Raw genomic sequence first — 22855 nt, 5'->3', positions numbered from 1 at the left:
GATGATGATACAAATTTGAAATATCTTCAAGTTTATTTTGGTATATACGAGTATTAGCAAATCTTAAATTTTGACAAAGTACCATTCCCCCTTAAATGACGTCATGCCTTTACTTCCGGTTTGTCAGACGTGTAGAATTTCCTATGTCAAAATAACTCTAGGTGAAACATTTTTTATAAATCTTGATAATCATTGTACTTATTGTATTATGCTGCTTTCTGAATTCGGATAACAGCAAAATCCAAATTCGGTATCGGTCTATCAACTGATTTATCAATATTTTGTCAAGAAAATGGCTATGTATCAATTACGGAGTCCGCAGAATACCAGTTATAAATCGATAAATATATGATAAATTATATGCAATATCGATGCCGTTTACAGAGATGTAAATGCTGACTGAGAGTTCTGTTCTGGTCCGTTCTGTTCTGTTCTGTTCTGTTCTGTTCTGTTCTGTTCTAGTTAAATATCCATTAAATGATAGATGGTATTTCATCAGCAAAGGGGAGAATTTCGAATGTCCAAAGACTGACACAATTTGTTAGATTGGGTTCCTTTGGCTTTAAACTGTTGTTGTCTTTTGAATAACACGTATATGAAGCAAAATGCCGTGCTGTATTCTGTTTACCGCCAGGAGACGTATACTTCTCTTCGACCTGAAATATAAATTATTTAATTCGAACTCGTATACAAATATGAAATCATCTAGCAAAACATCTCTATTAAAACACACAAACACACACACATTTTGTGCGCACACGCACTGTCGCACACACATGCAACGCACATACATATAAATGATTATTTCGTTGAATACAATTATTATTCATCAGGTGATTTTATGACACAGACATGTACCTTTTTGTGTTCCAATAGTATTTATCAACAAGTAGGATTAATATTAAATATGATATTTGTATGCAAACAAATACAATGTTAATTTGTAACAGTGCATTCTTTAAAAACATCTGAAACATGATGAAGACTCATGAAGTTCTCATTCTACAAGCAGGTTTTTGTTTGTTTTTGTTTTTGGGTTTTACGCCATTTTTCAACAGTATTTCAGTCATGTAACGTCGGGCAGTTAACCTAACCAGTGTTCCTGGATTTTGTACCAGTACAAACATGTTCTCCGCAAGTAACAGCCAATTTCCCCACATGAATCAGAGGTGGAGGACTAATGATTTCAGACACAATGTCGTTTATCAAATAGTCACGGAGAACATACGCCTAGCCAGAGGATCGAACTCGCGACACCGCGATCCGTAGACCGACGCTCTACCTACTGAGCTGGTGGGCGGGTCTTTTACAAGCAGGTAGTTCTACCCTTCTAAACCGGAAGTAATGTTTAAAAGGTGATTAATCAGGAAAACGTGGAATAAAGCAGTGTCGGATATAGGATTTGGTGTTAGAGGGGACGTAAATAAATCGTAGTGTAGAGCAACTTGGGGGGTCTTGGGTCATGCTCCCCCTGAAAATTTTGAAAATAATTGCCCCATCTGGTGCATTCTGTGTGTTCTTAGGTACTTTATCTGGTATTCACAAATCACAGGTTTTGTGACAAAATCAATACAAGTAACATATTAATTAAAGTAATGTTTTATGAATTTTCAGACTAATTCGTTCGTAAGTATCTAGGAATTTCTTAGCCAGATTTCTGAGGATTTTTACGGGGAGGGTTTACCTAGGACTAATTCTGTTTTAAATGTGCAAGCAGAGCGAGCGAGAAAACAATGCATTTTTTTTCACCCAGAACAAAAAAATTACCTATGCGACAGAGAAAAAAAATACATATGAGCCGCACCATGAGAAAACCAACCTAGTGCGTTTGCGACCTGCATGGATCAAGACCAGCCTGCGCATCCCTACAGTCTGGTAAGGATCCAAGCTGTTCGCTTTCAAAGCCTATTGGAATAACAGAAACTGTTAGCGAACATCATGGATCCTGACCAGACTGCAGATGCACAGGCTGGTCTGGATCAATGATGGTCGGAAACGCACTATGTTGGTTTTCTCATGGCGCGGCTCATATTTTATATTTCTAACACAGAACAGAAGACAAATTACGTATTCGAGTGTAGCGAGCAAGAAAAATGCATATTTTTCACCCATGCGAGCAAAGCGAGCGTGAAAAAAACAAACTTTTTTTTTTTAATTTTCAGTCAGAACAAAAGACAAATAATGTACGTGAGCGTAGCGAGCGAGAAACGTGTATATTTTCTGCAGTAATTGTACCCAAACAAAAGACAAATTACGTATGCTCCGGCAATTTTAGAGGGGTTGCGCGCCTGGTGCGCCCCCCTCTGGATCCGCTAGTGTAAAGCCTGGATGAAAACAACCTTATGAATTAAACGTAATCGATGAGTAAATTTATTATAAGAGCAACGTTTCTATTTTTCTTACACGTTATGTCATTCCGAAAAATGTTTTAAAATCAGTATGAAATTTGCGCGTCTCCAATCGTGGACAAAAGGATCGTGTGAACTAGGTCACAACCATCCGAAAGCGAAAGTTGAAGATGGTCGAAACTTACTGTGTGTTACGAAGATGGACGAAACGTGTCACGTGACCCAAAATTTTTTCTTATTTTTTTTAAAAAAAAAATGATAAAATATTTATACAAAAATATAATATTTTATCATTCAAATAAAGTATTAGTGTATCACACATCTACGAATAAAAAAAATCTGTACAGTATCGAAAACCTGTCACGTGACTTGCTCCACGTCCCACACGCGAAAAAAATTAAGCATACCAATAAAAATTAAGACTTACCCTAATTTTAAGATTTTGACACTTGTGGCCGGAAATTACCATCTTCTTTTTTAGTTTACATCTTGAAGTCGTGCTTTCACCAGTTTGAAAGTAGATGTGCAAGTTTTGTCAATCGTAGTGAAGCAGACATACCTGAAACAATCACAATTCATTATTTATCAATACTAATCGCTTATAGTTTCGATTCATTAAATCGGTAATTCCTTTATAAAATTTACGCAAAAACTGATCTTAACAGATGTATGAAATTGTCTCACAAACAGACTGTCTAATCGTTCATCATTTCAAAATCTACACTTCTGAAACATTATCAGCAAGATAATTATAGAAACTGAAAACGTGGCAACATCAGAAAGAGAATGTGTTAACTAATGTAACACAGATGAAGTATAAATGCGTGCGTTGTACAAAACTTTAAGAGCAGGCCTTTTCGAGAACGGATTTGAAAATATCCGCCGGAAGCTAACAAGGCAAACCTATCGGCGAGAACTTTTTTCTCTGCACAGTCGGAAGAGAGGACGTCATTCTATTGCTCTAAATTATCACTCAAGTTTCTAAATGATCATATTCTTCCGATAGATAAACTTTAGAAAGATACTGGAAATACTGGCATTAATATTCCAAAAGTCAGTATAACGTGGCGAATAGGAAATAGAAATAACTTCACCATGACATCGGTTCTTTGGAAAATTTACAAATTATTTTTTTTTTATGGGGACATTTGGCTGAAAACACGCAAATGTCACAAGTCTGCATTGATACAAGTGCGAAAAACGTCATTAAGAGAATACTAGGGAAGTCTAGAGCGGAAGTAGTGCATATAATTAGTACGTCATCTGACGACATTTTAAGAAAACGTGCATTTATGTACACGATGATAATTGTCGGTAAGGTGTCTGCTTCTGATTACATTTTTTTAAAAAGGCAACTTTACATAAGTTCTAACTCAAAAAAATATAGTCTATCGGTTATGCTCAATATAGGTGCTCTGTAGCATTTCACACCTGATCAGTGTCAAACCACAAAACAAAATTTAATTTAAAAGCCAACTAACCCTTCATTTCTTTATCGTCCGTGTTATCATCTTAGGTAGCAGTTGGAGCTGTTTGGACATTTTACAAGTCGGCTGAAGATATTCGCATGCACATAGAGATCTGAAAGTAAATGAAGGATAAATAAAAAAAATGTATCGTTTTGTTAATTTGCTAAATATGGGTGTTCTGTAGAATTTTATATAAATATGTACCATGTATTAGATACTTCAGTCAATCTTACTGATTGTTCAAGTAGAGCTAGCAGCCGATAGTTTCTGTTTTGAAATTGACTCAAATTTTGAGCCGCTACATAATGTCATTTGAATTTTTTTCAGAAGTTTTACTAATAGCGAGCTCAAAGAATCGAGCTTTACGGTAACGCAAGTATAAATCTTTGTACAGAGAGCTATTGCCCTAGCAACGGGAGACAATTTTCACGCATGCGCAATCTATGTAGGGCAAAAAGACTTGACCGCACAATATAAATTGCGTTAGAGTTACATTGTATTTCAATCTATTCGATCAGTAATGAATTTATTTTATAGTAAATATCCACCACAAGATAAAGAAAAATATCTTTGCAAAACCACACCTGGTATACTTTAATGCGTATTACCATTGATGATTTTGGATTAATAAACTATTTTTTGCAGTAATTTTGATCTCGACAAATTTAGGTTAAGAAAAAATAAAAAAAAAATGATATTTTCCATGAATTTATAAAGTAATTCTGAAGTTTTTATTTCATTTCCTAACATGATCTCACAGAACTAACCACCTATGGTAATAAGCTTACATGATACATGCAATATAATTTAAAGATGAAGCTAAAAATGAAATGTTCAATTAACAAAGTCCAGTTTTTTATTTTGTTTCCAATTATACTCAAATCGAGATCAATTCATTCCGTATTCAAAAAATATTAATCATCTTATAATTGTTATTTTTTTTATTTCTACTGATTCTTTGAATTCGAAAGTTTTATTTGACAATATCAAAGTAGTTCGGATGGTGAATGCAACGGTTAGATTTAATAGAGAGGGGGCGGGTAGCGGGGAGGGGTGTTCTACACTTACATTCTTTATCTGTTGTTAACCCTTGCCCTGCTAAATTTCTATAATGATCTTCTCCATCTTTCAATTTGGACAGTACCATTAACTATTAAAAGTGGTGCTTACCAAAAAGATACTGACTGAATGGCGAATAGTGCCGATCATGATCAGACTGCACGGATGTGATAAATGTAAATATCCATAAAGTTCCAAAGTACACAAAGTACATGTATATAAATTCTGATAGATTTTAAAATACTAGATATCGCGTGAAATGTTTATTACAGCTCCGCCACGTGATATGTAAGCCGTACAATGAAAAAAACAACATAGTGGCTTTCCGACCAGCATGGCTCCAGACCACGCGGATGCGCAGACCGGTCTGGATGTTGGTTTTCCCATGGCGCGGTTCAATATTATTAATCCGAGTGCGTTTTTATGACATTGTCACATCAAAGTAATCTTATATGCTTCAGTAAATTTTATGATCCGCTCTAATTAGGGAACATTCTCGAAATAAAGTTAGGGTCTTGATTACCTAGGTGACCTATGCTTTATCATGTCAATTGCATAATTGTTACGTAATGACTTCCGGTATATTACTTAAAACAGTAACTTTAGTGACATGAAGCCGCAACCCCTATGTATGTAGGTGTCATTCAAGTTGGAGAAATATATATACAACAACTATTTGAAGTTGTTGATAAAATAGATAAAATGAAAGAAAATATGTGAATACGGTAACGTTCTCGCGAATTCTTTTGAGTAGTGAATAGTTTCTGTGTTACATATAAATGACATGTATATTATTTTTTAGCTAAATCTGATTTCTTTCAGCTCGCTTTGAGACTTCGTCTTATTTCATATTATTCACTCTAGACCACCGTACCACACGTTTATGGTACTTACCATAATATAAAGATTTTGACCCTTGCAAGTCGCATCTGTGTCCGGAAATTACGTTTACCATCTGTTTACACCACATTATCTTGTAGACGTGCCTTCACCGTCCCGACATCAGGCGTCTTTATGAACCGACATACCTGAAATCATCACATTTTATCATGAACTTAAAATCATTTACTCACTGTTCGAATGCATAGTGATACATTTTGTCAAAAAGAAAGACAAAAAAAAAAAATAAATAAAAAAAATTACAACACACACACACACACACACACAGTCTAGTAAGTCGTAAAGTATGAATGTGCGCATGTCCAACCAGAAGCAAACGTAAGAATTTACGATAACCAAAATGAGTTTGTTTATTTATTTTTGTGGACTCTCTTAATTGATACCGCCGAAATAATGAATAAATGACCTCAGAAACGCCACAAGACATTGTTGCGTTACAATGCCGCCACAGACGCACCAACGTTATTATGTTTATCAACCAAACAAAATTAAGCAGAATTTATAGATTTCATCTTGAAATCATGTGATTTGAGCATTGACTATTTTTAATTCATAAGCTAACTTTTAACAGTTTAAACGGCAAATACTTCATTTAACTTATAAAGAAAATGACATTGAAGCCGTCGAAAACCCCATTACCATAATTATATAAAAAAAAAAGTGAAAGAAAATGCGTTACAATGGAAACACCTAGCCACGCTACATGTAATAGAATTATCAAATTCGCAGACTTCGGAGTGTCAAACATAAGACTGATGAAATGTGTTACGCCTGGTGATTTGCGTTAAATCTTAATATTTTTCTCTTCTTTCATTAAGAAATACCTTAGAGGGTTATGTACTTCAAACCTGGAGAAAGATTTTACTTGAAGAGGCAAAAAAAAAAAAAAAAAAAAAGAAGAAAAAAAAACGTGCAATTTTAACAGCTAAAATATTTAATTACACGAAGTACAATGAATTGCTATGATTCTATTATTATGAATCTACCATTTTGACAAGATATCATTTATCTTTAAGGTAGTTCTGCACGTTTGATAAACCGGAAGTGATGGCGTAACGTCAGTTATCCGGAAAACGTAGAATAAAGCCTGGATTCGGCGTACGGAAATGAAAATCATTTTGTGAATTAATGACAACCTGTGAGTAAATTTATTAAAATGGCACTGTTACTATATTTCTAAAATCAAACTATGATATTAAAACAAAATTCATGTTGAATAATTCAATACAATGTCTTAAAATTAGCGTGAAATAGTCGGTACACTTTAAACATGGTCAAATATCTCAAAAATAAGCACATGGACCTATACATTTTATTTTACCACATTATAGGCCTTATGTTTATTTACAACCGTAAGAAGTTTCATCAAAATCTACATTGTAGGAAAATTTCTGTTCGCGAAAATGTTTTGAAAGTTATGATTTTCCCATAGACTTCAATTATGAAAAACTGCGTGAGACCCAAATTTTTCAAATCAGTCTAGCAAAAAATCAAGCACATTACCCTATCCTTTTTATTTGCTGAAGTTTCTAGGTATAATCTGAAGTTTTGAAAAATCAGAGTTTAATCAAATTCTACATTGTAGAAAAAAGTTGGATCCAAACGTGCAGAACTACCTTAAAAATACATATACAGTCGAAACTCGGTATCTCGAATTTCAAGGGACCATGCTTTTTATTTCGAGATAACCGAAATTCGAGTTATGAGAAGGGACGTATACGGACGAAATGAGTACACATTACGAACAGATTTAATGAAAAATCAGAACTGTTTCCTTGATGCCGTGTATACGCTGTCGGCAATTTACGCGTACATGATTCCGTACAGTTTGTGTTTATTAAACTTTTAAGTTTTTCAAATGTTTTTGAGTCAAGTTTCTTTTTTATTACTATGTTTCTTTCCTAGAGGACTGACAGCATTTCGATCTGACATTTTGAACGAATGATGCTTTCCCCTAAGAAGTTAATTTTTATACAGTCTCATCGCGATTACCTCTTAATCCACATTAAATATTCCAACTGGTCAAACCAATCAATTCATTAGTTTTAATTAAAAGCAATTTTCACAACGTCTCAAAAATAAATGTCTGCTGATGAAAGTCTAAGAAATCTAATGTTTACATCAAACAATTATCATTATGGCACGTGCAAACAAGGATGACGTCATCTCACTTTGATAATCGCTCGACATCACAGCTTTCTGGTTAGGCAATAAACATAGCCATGTGTTAAAAACCAACCACATTTAATGACATGTGCGAAATTTTATCGCATATTTTTCTCACTTCGACTTACCGAGTTTACAATGCACTTAAATGTTATTGACGGGACTGAAAATCCTTTTCGACACATCCGGAGTCTCGGTAAGTCAAATTTTGACGTAACTGAAGTTGAATTACATATATAAAGAAGGAAATTTGACGGTACTTGAAAATTTCTTCGACTTAAGGTAGTTCTGCACGTTTGATAAACCGGAAGTGATGGCGTGACGCCATTTTTCCGGAAAAAGTAGAATAAAGACTGGATTCGGCGTACGGAACAGAAAATCATTTTATGAATTAATTGCAACCTGTGTGTAAATTTATTACAATGGTACTGTTGCTATATTGTAAAGTCAAAATATGATATTAAAACATATCACATGTTAAATAATTCAAAATAACGTCACAAAATTAGCGTGAAATGTCCGGTTTACTTTAATCATGGTCAAATATCTCAAAAATAAGCACACGGACCTATATATTTTATTTCATCAAATTGTAGGCCATGTCTTTATTTACAACTGTGAGAAGTTTCATCAAAATCTACATTGTAGAAAAATTTCTATTCGCGAAAATGTTAAGAAAGTTATGATTTTCCCATAGACTCTAATTATGAAATATTACGTGAGGTCCCTATTTTTCAAATCAGTCTAGCAAAAAATCAAGCACACGACCCTATCTTTTTTATTTGCTTAATTTTCTAGGTATATTCTGAAGTTTTGAAAAAAACAGTGTTTAATCAAATTCTACATTGTAGAAATAATTTCGATTCGCGAAAATGTTAAGAAAGTTATGATTTTCCCATAGACTCTAATTATGAAATATTACGTGAGGTCCCTATTTTTCAAATCAGTCTAGCAAAAAATCAAGCACATTACCCTATCCTTTTTATTTGCTGAAGTTTCTAGGTATAATCTGAAGTTTTGAAAAATCAGAGTTTAATCAAATTCTACATTGTAGAAAAAAGTTGGATCCAAACGTGCAGAACTACCTTAAAAATACATATACAGTCGAAACTCGGTATCTCGAATTTCAAGGGACCATGCTTTTTATTTCGAGATAACCGAAATTCGAGTTATGAGAAGGGACGTATACGGACGAAATGAGTACACATTACGAACAGATTTAATGAAAAATCAGAACTGTTTCCTTGATGCCGTGTATACGCTGTCGGCAATTTACGCGTACATGATTCCGTACAGTTTGTGTTTATTAAACTTTTAAGTTTTTCAAATGTTTTTGAGTCAAGTTTCTTTTTTATACTATGTTTCTTTCCTAGAGGACTGACAGCATTTCGATCTGACATTTTGAACGAATGATGCTTTCCCCTAAGAAGTTAATTTTTATACAGTCTCATCGCGATTACCTCTTAATCCACATTAAATATTCCAACTGGTCAAACCAATCAATTCATTAGTTTTAATTAAAAGCAATTTTCACAACGTCTCAAAAATAAATGTCTGCTGATGAAAGTCTAAGAAATCTAATGTTTACATCAAACAATTATCATTATGGCACGTGCAAACAAGGATGACGTCATCTCACTTTGATAATCGCTCGACATCACAGCTTTCTGGTTAGGCAATAAACATAGCCATGTGTTAAAAACCAACCACATTTAATGACATGTGCGAAATTTTATCGCATATTTTTCTCACTTCGACTTACCGAGTTTACAATGCACTTAAATGTTATTGACGGGACTGAAAATCCTTTTCGACACATCCGGAGTCTCGGTAAGTCAAATTTTGACGTAACTGAAGTTGAATTACATATATAAAGAAGGAAATTTGACGGTACTTGAAAATTTCTTCGACTTAAGGTAGTTCTGCACGTTTGATAAACCGGAAGTGATGGCGTGACGCCATTTTTCCGGAAAAAGTAGAATAAAGACTGGATTCGGCGTACGGAACAGAAAATCATTTTATGAATTAATTGCAACCTGTGTGTAAATTTATTACAATGGTACTGTTGCTATATTGTAAAGTCAAAATATGATATTAAAACATATCACATGTTAAATAATTCAAAATAACGTCACAAAATTAGCGTGAAATGTCCGGTTTACTTTAATCATGGTCAAATATCTCAAAAATAAGCACACGGACCTATATATTTTATTTCATCAAATTGTAGGCCATGTCTTTATTTACAACTGTGAGAAGTTTCATCAAAATCTACATTGTAGAAAAATTTCTATTCGCGAAAATGTTAAGAAAGTTATGATTTTCCCATAGACTCTAATTATGAAATATTACGTGAGGTCCCTATTTTTCAAATCAGTCTAGCAAAAAATCAAGCACACGACCCTATCTTTTTTATTTGCTTAATTTTCTAGGTATATTCTGAAGTTTTGAAAAAAACAGTGTTTAATCAAATTCTACATTGTAGAAATAATTTCGATTCAAACGTGCAGAACTACCTTAAGCGGAATTTCGAGGTAAGCGAGTTTGAGATACCGAGTTTCGACTGTACATGTAAATATTAACAATAACGCAATCAACTAAACATGTGCGGCGGCAGAAAAATAGAAGCTTTAAAAGTATCATTAAAGCAACCCCCTAACACTTCTGGTGAATGTTTTTTTCAACATGTTCATTTCTAACACAGGCACGTGTCCAGGTGGGGGGCCAGGGGGCCCGCCCCCCCCCCCCCCCCCCGGCTGGCTAGTTACGATTTTTATTACTATGGGCCCCTCAATTAACAAATTTATACACCATCGCAACTGGCTTGATTTGACAGCAATACACAGGCTAAAGAGCCATAAAACCGTGTCCGGTAGTGGAAATTAGCCCCAGGCATGTCACAGATAAAAGTTTATCTGTGCATGCTTCATTGATCGCTTGATCGGTACTTGATTGGGTAGTGGAGAAACTATTATGTTTTTTACTCTTTGGAAGTGTTATAAAATGATCATTACATTGTTGGTTTTGTTAAGTAAATCATAAAATGAATCTGAAAATTGAAACATTATGATGGTTGTATTTTGTTTTTGCACATTCCCCAAATTTATTAAATTTATAGATATTTATCCTATCTTTTTATTTTACAACAATTATGAATTTGAAACTACTGTATCAATTTTACTCTTTTGGGTCCAATAACCTTTCTTAAAAACTCTCATAGTTTTAAAAGTAGTTTCTCAGTAAATCTTACAAAACGCATCTAAGACTCGTTACTTATGAGGGCTTTCATACATAAAAATATCATTTAATATGTGCTGTGATGTTATAGTTTGTACAGTCAAAGAAGTATAAAATACACATCTATTTATTTTTATAGATCTTTGGTACAGTTAAGAGTTCATTGTCATTTGAAATCTGTGATGTAAATAGTAATTGTCATAATACTTCGTTTGTTTTGTTGGAAATCTAAAAACATTTGGCCATTTTGCAAATAGGATACCCTTAATAATTAGACTAGCCACTAGACTGATAATTACGATATTTCTATGATTTTTTTCTTTTTTATGTTCATAGAGACAAAAGCCAGTCTATTCTAGAGATTTTCTAAGAGGACTGATGTTAAAATTGTAATATTGGACTAGTATATAGACTGGCTCAGTTCACTACATGAAATCATAAAAATGTGGGGAAAAATCATCATAGTATAGGAGCTAGTCTACTTAATAATCATCTTAAAACTTCAACATTTTTTTCAACTGGGTATCATACAGAAAAATAAGTCCATACACTGTGACTGTACAATCATACATACATTGAAAAGGCTTGATGAAATTATTAAAAAGTAGACTTTTCCTTAAATATATAATACATTTATGCATCCTTAAAGGTGTTTCAGGTAGCAGGAAAATGCATCTATTCATGTGCCATATTAAAAAAATTTCACAATCGGGAGGGGATAGCCCTCCCGAACCCACCCCAGCTTGGGCCCCCCAGCAAACAACCCTGCACACGGGTGTAAAGCTTGTGAAAAAAATAATTTTTTAGTAAAATGTCGCATTATTTCAAGAGCTGAACATTTAACTCCTTCTTCACAATATATTTTTTGGTTATTGTGAGTATGCAATTCAGAGTGCCACTTTTTAACTGGTTTTAGAGACAAATTATTTTCGCATAAAATTTGGGTAGTACTTTTGCTAAAAAGCACCTTGTTTATGTACTACTTTTAAAAACCCAAATAGATTACAAAAATGACCCCTTGCATAAATCGCGGGGCTATTTTTTGTGTTATTGCCCGGGCTATAGTTAACATTAAAATTTTAAATCTTCTTTCTGTTTAAATGGTGCTGGGGGCAAAATTTTTGACTACTTACTTGGTTTTAAAAACATATTTTTTTCCCCAAAACAAGCTATATTCATATTCAGTTTCGATCGTTAAAATATTTCGAAACACATTTAATCGTGAACCCCGTGGATTTCAATTTGTTTTTTAAAAATAAATCATAAAAAGTAAAAATGAAATTAAAAATTTTTCCGCAATGGGCTTTAGGACCACATCGTTAACAGACGCATTTGTAACAGGGTTACAAATGCGTCGTATGTAACACGTTTTTACAAATGAATCGCATACGTAAAAAAATCAAGCCATTGTAAAAATTTTTGTGACGAATGGACGATGCGTTTTTTGATGTTACATTGATCACATTTTACAAGTCATTTTCAAGGGAAAAAATGAACAAAAAATGCATTTTTAAACATCTGAAACACATTTGTAACATGTTTTACTCATTGTACGAATGAAAAAAGTAAGCTATTGGATACCCGTCCGTTCCCCATTTTTTGCAAATAGACAGAGACAAATTTATCACTTGTTTTGACAAAAACTTGCATAGAACTTAATAAGATCTATATTTGGGTTCCTTTCGAAAACCGCCATTCCCCTTTTTCCCCCTCGGGTTATGGCCCCGGAAGGGCAAAAATTTACGATTTTAGCCTTGTGAACCCGATTAAAAACCACATGTTTTGTTATTTTGACTAAATATGCATCAACTTGTATATTTTAAAAGATAGGGTTCCTTTCAAAGAAAACCCGTATTGACCATTTATTTGATTCGATTTATGGCCCCTAAATTTGGTAAAAATCCCTGCTTGTGAACACGTGGAGACTACTTTATTATTGATTTTCATTAAACTAATAGATATCACTTCCTTGAACACAAAGAGGCCATATTTTTATTTCATTTTGCCCAAAAACTTGTAGAGAAGATTAATTTTTAAAACATGTCGGTTCCTTCGAAAACCAGCTATATAGCAACATTTTTTTTTTGGATTTTAGGGTCCCTTAAATGAAAAAATTTTTGCTTTTTTTTCATTGTGAACATGACAGAGATCACATTTATGATTTGATTAGGGCCAAGCTTCCCTAAAAATTAATATCGTGGGAAATTAAATTATTTTTTTTTCCTAAAAAGAGACCAATCACGTATTGTTTTAAGAATTATGACCCCAAAATGGCAAAATCCAGATTTAATAAAAATGTATGTGTAATTACCTGTGGCGATAGGGGCCATGACGCCCCTTTTGTTGATAGAGGGTTTTCCCGGGTTTGGTACGGGTTTTACGGAAATTTAAAAATTGGGCATAAAACCCGAACGGTTTCAGACTGGTCTGTTCATAGTATTTCATGTACATGTCATTAAAAATTTTCCCCTATAGGTTTTGGTTTGTTTTTTCTTTTTAAAAATCATGAATCATAATACATTATATGAATAGTATGTTTAAAGGGTAAGATCACACATGCAATCCCTGTTCAACTTTTTTAATGGGCAATTCGTGGTTGTTCGCTTCAACAACAAAAAAGTTTTAAAAAGCCATGTTTTTGTAGTTTTTTTAGACAAAAAGGTCATTTTCAGAGCGTGTAAATCTTATTTTTTTGATTAGCTATTCACAAAAAACAGTCCCATGCACAATATTTAACCCCTCTAGCAAGTTTTTAAGAAAATTTGATTCGGAAAAAAAGAAAGTTCTGTTTCGCAATTTTTTTCTGAAGCCCCAATTAAAAGCCGGTAAAATACGTAAAATTTGGGCAAATTCAAATAAATACATTTAAATTTCAGGAATAAAAATAAAAATTAATTTGTAAGTTACAAAAGTACTTTGAGAATTTAATAGCAAAATTTTGCAAATATTGGAAAAAAGAAAAGCATTTGGGAGGTTTTTGAAAAACATAATAAACCGTGGACCCCTTTTTTAATTTAAGGGGACTTTTAAAGCCCTTTTTCCAATTAAAGAGTACTTAAAGTTTCCAATTAAAAAAAATTTTTCCCTTTATAAATATAAAAAAAAATAAAAAAACGCTCGAACGATATGAACACATTGAAAACCCATTGCCTTGTGCCGTCGTACCTCAAAAAATTTTTTAAAAAACGGTCAAGATTGCTTTATTTTTTTAAAATTTAAAAATGGAAGAAATTTTTGTCTTTATCAATTTTAAAATAAAAAAAAACCCAACAATTTTTCAACAATGGAGAATACTTCACAGGTTAAAAATAATGTCTTTTATAAAAATATTTTATAGCCCTTAAAACCTAAAAAAACCGTTTTTCAAAATTTCTAATAGAAATACATAGAAACCATAGCATCAACTTAAAAAAAAAAATGGAAGCAATAAGTTTTTTAGTTCAATCGAAAAAAAAATATTTTGAAAAAAAGGCAAAAATGGGGATTACTTCACGGGGTTATAAAATTTTGTTAAATAACGAAAAAAAAACTTTTTTAAATTTTTTTGAAATATATTTTCCTAAACAAACTATAGTTGGTTTATGATAAACTTTCGGGTCCGGATCCGTGTATATTTAAGGGAAGACTCTTTTGCCGAAACTACGGGTCTGTTTTTGGAAATGTTGGCCGTGTCGAAAATCAAGACAAGGCAGTTTAAATAATAAAAGCCTTGTTAAAGCAAAAGGGGGTTATATACTCTACATAACTTAAAAATAGTATAGCTTACTATTCGGGATGCTAAGGTATTGACGACCCCTGATTCGTCGGGGTCCGCGGGGTTTCCCGCAGAAGGTTTTTTTTGTTTTCGTTTTGTTTTTCTTTTTCAAATTCCCTTATGTTAAAATAAAAAACTTAACTGAGACAAACGAAATTGTCCAACTTAAAACCCCCGACGTGAACTTTATGGAATTTTATTTTCTATGAGAGTTTTCTTGCCCCGGCCTGGTGCTGATTTGTATGGAAACATCTTATTTTGTACTTAAGAACGGCCGGTAAATCCCCTCGGGGGAAGCGGTGCAGTGGTATTTTTCAATTACAAGCGGAGGGTTTTAATTCCTATCAGGGCCCAAATTTCCAGAGTTTTGTGTCTCTCATCCACCAGTCAATACCTTACGTTATAGGGGGCTTTTACCAGACCCAAAAAGAACATAGATGTAAAGTAATGAGCCAGGGTATAAAATTTTAATTTAAAAAAAAGGGAATAACTTACCACGAAAAAGTGTTGAGGACACCGTTCGAGTCCGGGTGAAACTTCGTTTGTTGCTGTTTTCGCCCCTCATGCGTTTCAAGCTGGGCGTTGTCGGTTAAAATAAAGATTGTTGTATGATTTTAATTTTACGAATTTTTATTAGCTTTTCAGCATCTTTTTAAAAATCACATCATTCATCTTGGGCTGGTCCGTTCTAGGGTCAAGGTAAGATTAATCCCGAAACTGTATTCCTAAATACTGTTGAAAACAGGGGTCTGAAACCAACAAACAAAGATAATGTTATCAAAAAAATTCTAAGGGGCCCCAAATTTGAGACTTTCAGTAAAAGTGTATATAATTTTCAGATTGCAATAAAAAGGGGGTTATTTTTACCCAAGTATTGGGAAAACTGACAAAAAGGTTTGATCCCGGGGACAAAAATATATATTACAACACAAATCTAATTCAAAGCTGTAAAATTGTTCTTGATTTATACTGTCAAAAAGGTCATGATCCAAACACTTCTATCCTCGATCATTTGACCCAAAAATTTGAAAATCGTCTTTTAATGGGCAAGATACCAAGGGCATGAACTTTTAATTTTAAAGCACGAACGCACAGCCCCCTCTATTTCCCGGGGGGATAAAATAAAAGAAGGCCGTTACATGACCCCACAGACGGACCAGGGGGTGAGGGTAATTAAAAAATAAAGGGATTCACTTAAAAATTTTATAGACCCCTTTGTTTTGCAGCACAAGGGCGGGCCCCCTAGATAAAAGGCTAACGCTCGGTCCATGACAAGTTTTAAATATGTCCCGTGAAACCCGCAACTTCCCCGTTTTGTACCCCAAATTGAAACCTCTGGATACAAAGACAGCTACAAAAGTATGTCGCACCGGGGTTTGAAAACCCTGACCTGGGGGCATGTGCTTTTCATTTTAGCAAGCGAGGTAAAAAAGTAAAGTAGCTGAAGTTGTAATCTATTAAAATGGTAGTGGCTGTGGATGCAGAAAAGATTATAAAAAAAAGGCCCCGTCACGAAAAAAATTGGCTTCGGACATTTCGTGAATTTCCGAAAGTCTATATTTAGCTGACCTGTGCATTTTGCATCAAACAGGGTCAAAAAATTTCATTTTCAGGTAGAAAAAGCCTTTTTTGAAAAAAAAAAGCGAACGGTATGGGCCATGATCAGACTGGCGGAGCCAAAGGGGGATTGGGCCCACACTGGTTGCAAAGCCTCGAAGATTCCCGAAGGCCCCCTTTTCTCATGAGAGGCCAAATAATTTTTTTATGTCATTGACCCCGGACGACGACACTAACTTGGATTCTTTTGGCAGTCATTTAATGATTTGGAGACAACCCCTCATTGAACATTTGCAGTATAAAACTCAACAGATACATATGTGCTTTTATGTCAACCCCCTGTTGGACAAACATATTGTAACACATTTTCCTTACGAATGCGATCCATACGTACGAAATCGTTAAAATGTGGTCCTACAGGGCCCAACCGCAATTTTCCCGCTATTAGCCACGAGCCACAAAAACAACACGAGATGGGTTTCACTTTCAAACTTATTAGAATTTAGACATTTAAAAAAAATTTATTTCCGTAAAAAAAGGACAGCACCGAATTGGGCCGAAAATTTAAAACGAACGCAATCACATTTGACGGGTTAAAAAATAGACAACAGAATAACGTAAATGTTAAAGTTTAAAAATAATACAATGTCCCCTGACTTTTTTAAAAAGTTTTCCGTTTTTGCTTCTTTTTAAAGTTTCTCAAATCAGGGATAATAAAAATGCAACAAACGGTTAAAAAATACAAACCCGAAAAAGTCCTTAATCAAGGCCTGTTGTTCTCTCGCATAACCAATTTTAAAGGCAATGGCTGAACACCCACAAAACCAGCTGTTCTTTTTTTATATAAAAACCATAAATTCATAACGGTGTTTTTTGACATTTTCTAGCATTTGATTTTCAGACCTTTTATTTTCCCTAAGAACTAGATCGTACTTTGAAAAAAAAAAAAAGAAAAGGGGGGGTAACTTTTATAAAGAAAACTACAGTTCGTTAAAAACAACCCGCTGAATTATACTTTTCGCTTTTTTCAATTTTTCTTTTCGTGACATAAATTTTTAGCCCCCATTTTTTTTTAGCATGCGATAGGAACTGGGTTTCATTTGAATGCAAAGTGATAATACTGAAACCCCGGGGGTAAAATAAGCACGTTGCTGGGGGAAAAATGCACTGGAAAGGAAAAAAGATTAGTTAAAATTTAATTTGGGCACTTTGACTAGACCAGCGGGGGCTTACTTCTATTTTTTGGGACAGCCTTTAGACATTTAACTAAAATTTTTTTTCCCTAAAAAATACGGCACACCGAAGTTGGGCCAATTTAAGATATCGAACGCAATCACATTTGAGGGGTTTAAAAAAAAACAACAGACGATGAACTGTAAATGTTAAAGTTAAATATAATACAAAGTCTGTTCTGTACTTTTTTAACCCTGTTTCTCCGTTCTGCCTTCGTTTTTAAAGTTTCTCAAAATTACATGTATAATAAATATGCAACAAACGGTTAAAAAAAACAAACCTGAATAAAGTCCTTAATCAGAGCCTGTATGTTCTCTCGCACTAATCCAATTTAAGGTCACTATGTCGTGACAGCGGGGGATTTATGACCTGATGCGCTTAATTGGACGGATCCATTGCAATTCGGACTGGTGTTAGATGAGCTATAATATGACATTTTTTCGACGCCGCCCTGAAGGCGGTGTCGAGTATATGGGATACACTTCTATTTCGGACCCTGTAAAGATGGTAATGAATAGTTTCGGAGTGATAAACTGAACACAGTGAATAGTTTGTAAAAGGATCAACGATATTGCACAATACATTTTAGTGAATAAACAAAAAATGGCAAAAAGAAAACATAAAAAATGTATGTAATGCAACTTATTATGTGATTTAAAACAATGCTATCTGTCTTTCCTCTCCTTATTTGTAGAGCAGAACATATTTTTTTATTTACAATTTCGTCAAAAATGTTGATCCGATTTATTGATAAGGGAGGTTACTCAAGTTTTCTATTTCTATTCTTAGCATGACCTACTTAGCTATCTCATTTTCTATAAATAGAACACACCGCAGATATACCATACTGTAAAGCGTGAATCGCCTGGACAAGGGAGCGTTCGTTCATTTACAACTTCGAAGAGAATATTAAAAGAAAAATATATGGAAAATTACAATTGCCTGCATAAAAATTACTTGGAAAAAAACGTATTTACAAAGTAAATACAGGAATCAATAATCATAGATATGTTGAAATGAACGAAGGAAGTGCCGCTGTTAACTTATTTTTAACCTTTTTGTCTTATTTTCTTTGTTGATAGATACAGTGATGTAATTTCAGAATGCGCACACTTTTGCAAATTCCTATTTCTATTTGTTTTTTTTTCTTTTTTCTTTCTTTTTTTTTTTTTTTTGTTTTCTTTTTTGCTTATGTGTCATATAGATCTACTCATTGTTTACAGATATACACTGTCAACTAAGGTGTGCAATAGGCTAAAGAGCACTTGGCTGAATTTGTCAGTGACAAGTTAATACTTCTTTAAATGTGGTTAGATCGAAATATCAAAAGCCATGGGACCATAACTTATCAAAGCATCAGTGACTTTAAAATAGAATTCCTTGTTGAATTTATATGTTCATTGATCTTATATGACTAGTCAGTTGCTCTGGTTTTATTATATCTTGTTACTTGCTTCTTTTTTTTTTTCTTTTTTGTTTTTAATTTAATAGATAGTTTTTGTATTTGTCCATTCCTGACAAAAAAGAAATAAAATAAAATAAAAAAAACAACATTTTCATTGAAATATTTTCTACACTTTGGCAGTGGGTTATTATGCTTTCTAAATTTCTTGTAATATTAGATTTGAACTAGACACTGACATACTCCTAGTAACCTTACAGTTCAACGAGGACCTCAAGTTTATCGTTCGTCCGAAAAAAAAATGAATTCTATGGTATTCAAAAGTATATAAGAAAGATTCATGCTTTGTGAATAGGGGCAATATAGAGATTATTTATGTTATATCATTCTTTTCTTGGACAAAATTTTTGATTGTTTTTGTCAAGGGAAACAGTAAATTGCTGTGTATAATCTGCATTCTGAAATCTATAATGTAGGTGACTAAGGTCCATAAAACTTCATCAGTAAATAGGAAACACTCATTACATTACATGATAATAAAAATAATGGTTTCTGTGAACCACAACTTTGAAAATAATTTCAACATTTCCTCATTTCCCAACAAACTGCATTTCTGTGAAACTTTATACACACGCTCCTGCATATAAGAACTTTTCACAGGAGATGACCTTAGTTAGTGAAATAATTACTTTAATTTTGTATGTAAAGGGACCACCTACTCGCAATATTAATGTCATTGCAGGTAGAGGATTTGTATTGCATGGTAAAACTTTTCTATCATGTTTATTCTTCATGTTTTAAACAGTTTATAACATATATTGTTTTATGTGCTAATGTTGATAACTTGTAGCCAGTCAGACTAATAAAGTAATGATTAGGTGATTTCTCATATTGCAATAAATGTACTTCAGACACAACACTTGGCGGCGTCTTTGATGCTTGCATCAATGAATTGCCTTGTATTACATTGTTATGTCAAATGATAGATTAGGTTTTAAAGTCTCTTTAGACTCTTATCTAATTATGTGTTACGGTATAAGGAATGTTTGTTTGTTTCTTAATCAGTCTTAAATGGAAATATTTCTCATAGTGTTGACATCAGATGCAATATTTTCGCTAACACGCTTGTAAAATATGAAAAGAAGTCAAAACATGTTTGAAATTCGATCGTACTTATTTTCTTTTCATGTTTTAAATGTGTGTGTTTTTTTTTCTTTTTTTTTTTTTTTTTTTTGGTATTTATTTTATTTGATTACACAGCGTGATACGCATTTAGTTTATACATTTATTTTTGGTCAATTGTAAAGCAAGTTCTACAACTTACATTAATCACTCTCGACACCTCATTCCTGATTGAATCCACCGCCAAGAGGATATGTTATAGATGAAGCCAGTTTCCCTTTAATGCTGAGCGCCAAGCAAGGGAACTACTGGTGCCATTTCACGTCTTTGGTATGACGTGGCCGGGGATCGAACCCTCTACAGTAACATACGATATATACCGAATGAGATATACTAGCGAAGGAATTAAGAAAATGTTTCTTTCCGACACGTGCACAGAGCGTCTGACTTCGGATTTTTGGAAGAATACGCCTTTTCCTTGTGCGTAATAAGCGTCCACATAACTTGTCCGAACCGCAATGTCTTGCACATCAGTACAAGCATGGGCAGTATTTTTTTTATTACAAAATCTACCTTTAAGTCCCGATTGAGGCAGTGCCTTGATTCATATTATTTTTTTATATTTTCTTTATATTTGAATACCATGGAGCGAAATTCAAATTCTATTTTCTTTTGCAGACTTTTACTGATTAATATTTTTCGAGAAATTCCACTTTTTCATACTCTTCAGAATTCAAGTTTGGTCCTGTGGCAGTAAAGACGAAAATCATTCTGTTTAGAACAGTGAACGTTATATGCCTGATATTAAAGTCACCCGTTGTATATCAGTAAATTACTAAATAAAAATAATACAATAATGTTATGTAATAAATTTATTTCACTAATCTTGCCACCGATCAGACACTCTCTTACCGCTCTTGTTCTTTTATTATCATTTATGTCTGTATATTTTCTTTGCTCATATTATAGCATATATTTTGAAGAATGATAAATATTTGAGTAGTTTTTGAAGTTACCTCATACGAACGAAATACCTGGGACAAGCTTCTAGAGAGTGAATATAACTTGCATAGTAAATCGCGAGTTTGTACGTTGGTCTTGTAGGAATTGAGACTGAGAATAATAATAATAATAATAATAATAATAATAATAATAATAAAAGCACACCCAACGCACGTTAGAGCATATATTAACGTCCCTCTTATGCAAAGTAATTCACGAAACAATTTTAGTCAATGTATATTCTGGTGGTCTTTGTAAAAATAACGGGAAAATTTTATATATTTTACAACGAATCAGATTTTACATCTTGAAAGTTCGTTATAACTGCCATTTAATTTATGTTTCTTTTTTATAATTCAAGGAACGAAATGAAGAACGACACCGAAACACCAGTTAAATTTACATTTTTGCGGAAATTAAATAACGACCCTCGCAATAAGCACTTCTATAACAGACGGACTTTAGAAAAGTAAACAAGGATCCAAACAATTTAAAAGCAATAAACTTCCGACACACTTGTATATATCTTTAAATAATCTGACCGCAGTATTTGTGTTAAAACGTATAACTGTTTCTTTTCTTTCCTTTTTTTTCCTTAAGGAAAGCTGGATATAATAATACCAACATAACATGAGCAACAAAATATTACTCCGGGTATTTTGATATAATAAATAAATTTTTAATATTTTCCCAAATTTTGCATATCTGATCCATTTTAATATGACAATTTCGTCTTGGTACTACCAAAACACATTTCGCTCCATATTTCAATAATTCTCTGGATAAATATTACATAATATTTGATGTTTATTCTTATATTATAATTGCCGCATTATTCTATATAAAATTTACTTACCGACAACATAACCTAGACAATAAACAAGCTCATTTCGAAAAATTTCTGTCAAAAAGAATATTCTTTTATTGTTGAAACAACGCACAAGTATAAGAGGGTCTATTTTACATATTACGTCATGCCTGTAGGTGTGACTTATCTTTCTCCCTTGTATCTGATTGGCTGAAATAGAGGACCCTTTTAACTTTGTGCAAATGAATGGGAGTGGTATAATATAACGGATCAAGCTGTGTTTTATTGGGTTGAACCAATATCGTTTAATTATGTTTTCTACATCTAAATGTTGATGAACAGCTGTAAATTTACATTTTAAGGATTCTGGAATTATTTACGGCGTCAAACGCTTGGAGATGTTATATCTTTAGTAAATAGTAAAATAGTAATGTTGCCGTTTTTATGATTTATTTACTCACTGTGTATCATGAATTATTAAAAATAATTTCCATATTCAAGGAGAACAGTTTGCAGAATGAAACACATATTCACAAAATACATCAAAACATAGCTGACCGAAAAAAGTCAGTTTCTGTTTGTAAATGTGAATGCATGAAATGCAAAGCAAACATTCTGTTGGCATTGTTTCAGGTAACTCGATGTAACTGACTGTTTCTTCTCTACCTACCCTCGACCTCTACTCTCCCGTCCCTATGTACTCCGTGAACGTATTTTTTCATAAAAAGAGTAACAATATTCAAAAGGAGGTCAACTCAATTTTAAGCCTCTCAAAATGTTGAAATATACAGTTTTACC

General features: G+C 33.3%; 1 long non-coding RNA gene across 2 annotated transcripts; it reads right to left on the bottom strand.

The window, feature by feature from the left end:
* Positions 1-97: 97 nt before the first annotated feature.
* On the bottom strand, positions 98-22310 carry LOC123554244 (uncharacterized). 2 transcript variants are annotated; one of them, XR_008366034.1, is made up of 5 exons: positions 22106-22310; positions 5771-5904; positions 3830-3929; positions 2776-2907; positions 98-656 (listed from the first exon to the last, which is right to left on the bottom strand). It is a non-coding gene; the product is annotated as an uncharacterized LOC123554244 (long non-coding RNA). The 2 variants fall into 2 exon arrangements; XR_008366035.1 differs by lacking the exon at positions 22106-22310 and adding an exon at positions 18004-18161.
* Positions 22311-22855: the final 545 nt, after the last annotated feature.

This window comes from Mercenaria mercenaria, chromosome 11, assembly GCF_021730395.1.
Source record: "Mercenaria mercenaria strain notata chromosome 11, MADL_Memer_1, whole genome shotgun sequence".
In the NCBI taxonomy this organism is placed as follows: domain Eukaryota; kingdom Metazoa; phylum Mollusca; class Bivalvia; order Venerida; family Veneridae; genus Mercenaria; species Mercenaria mercenaria.
The sequence above is the reverse complement of the archived record's forward strand: the minus strand, read 5'-3'. Positions and strand labels throughout refer to the sequence as shown.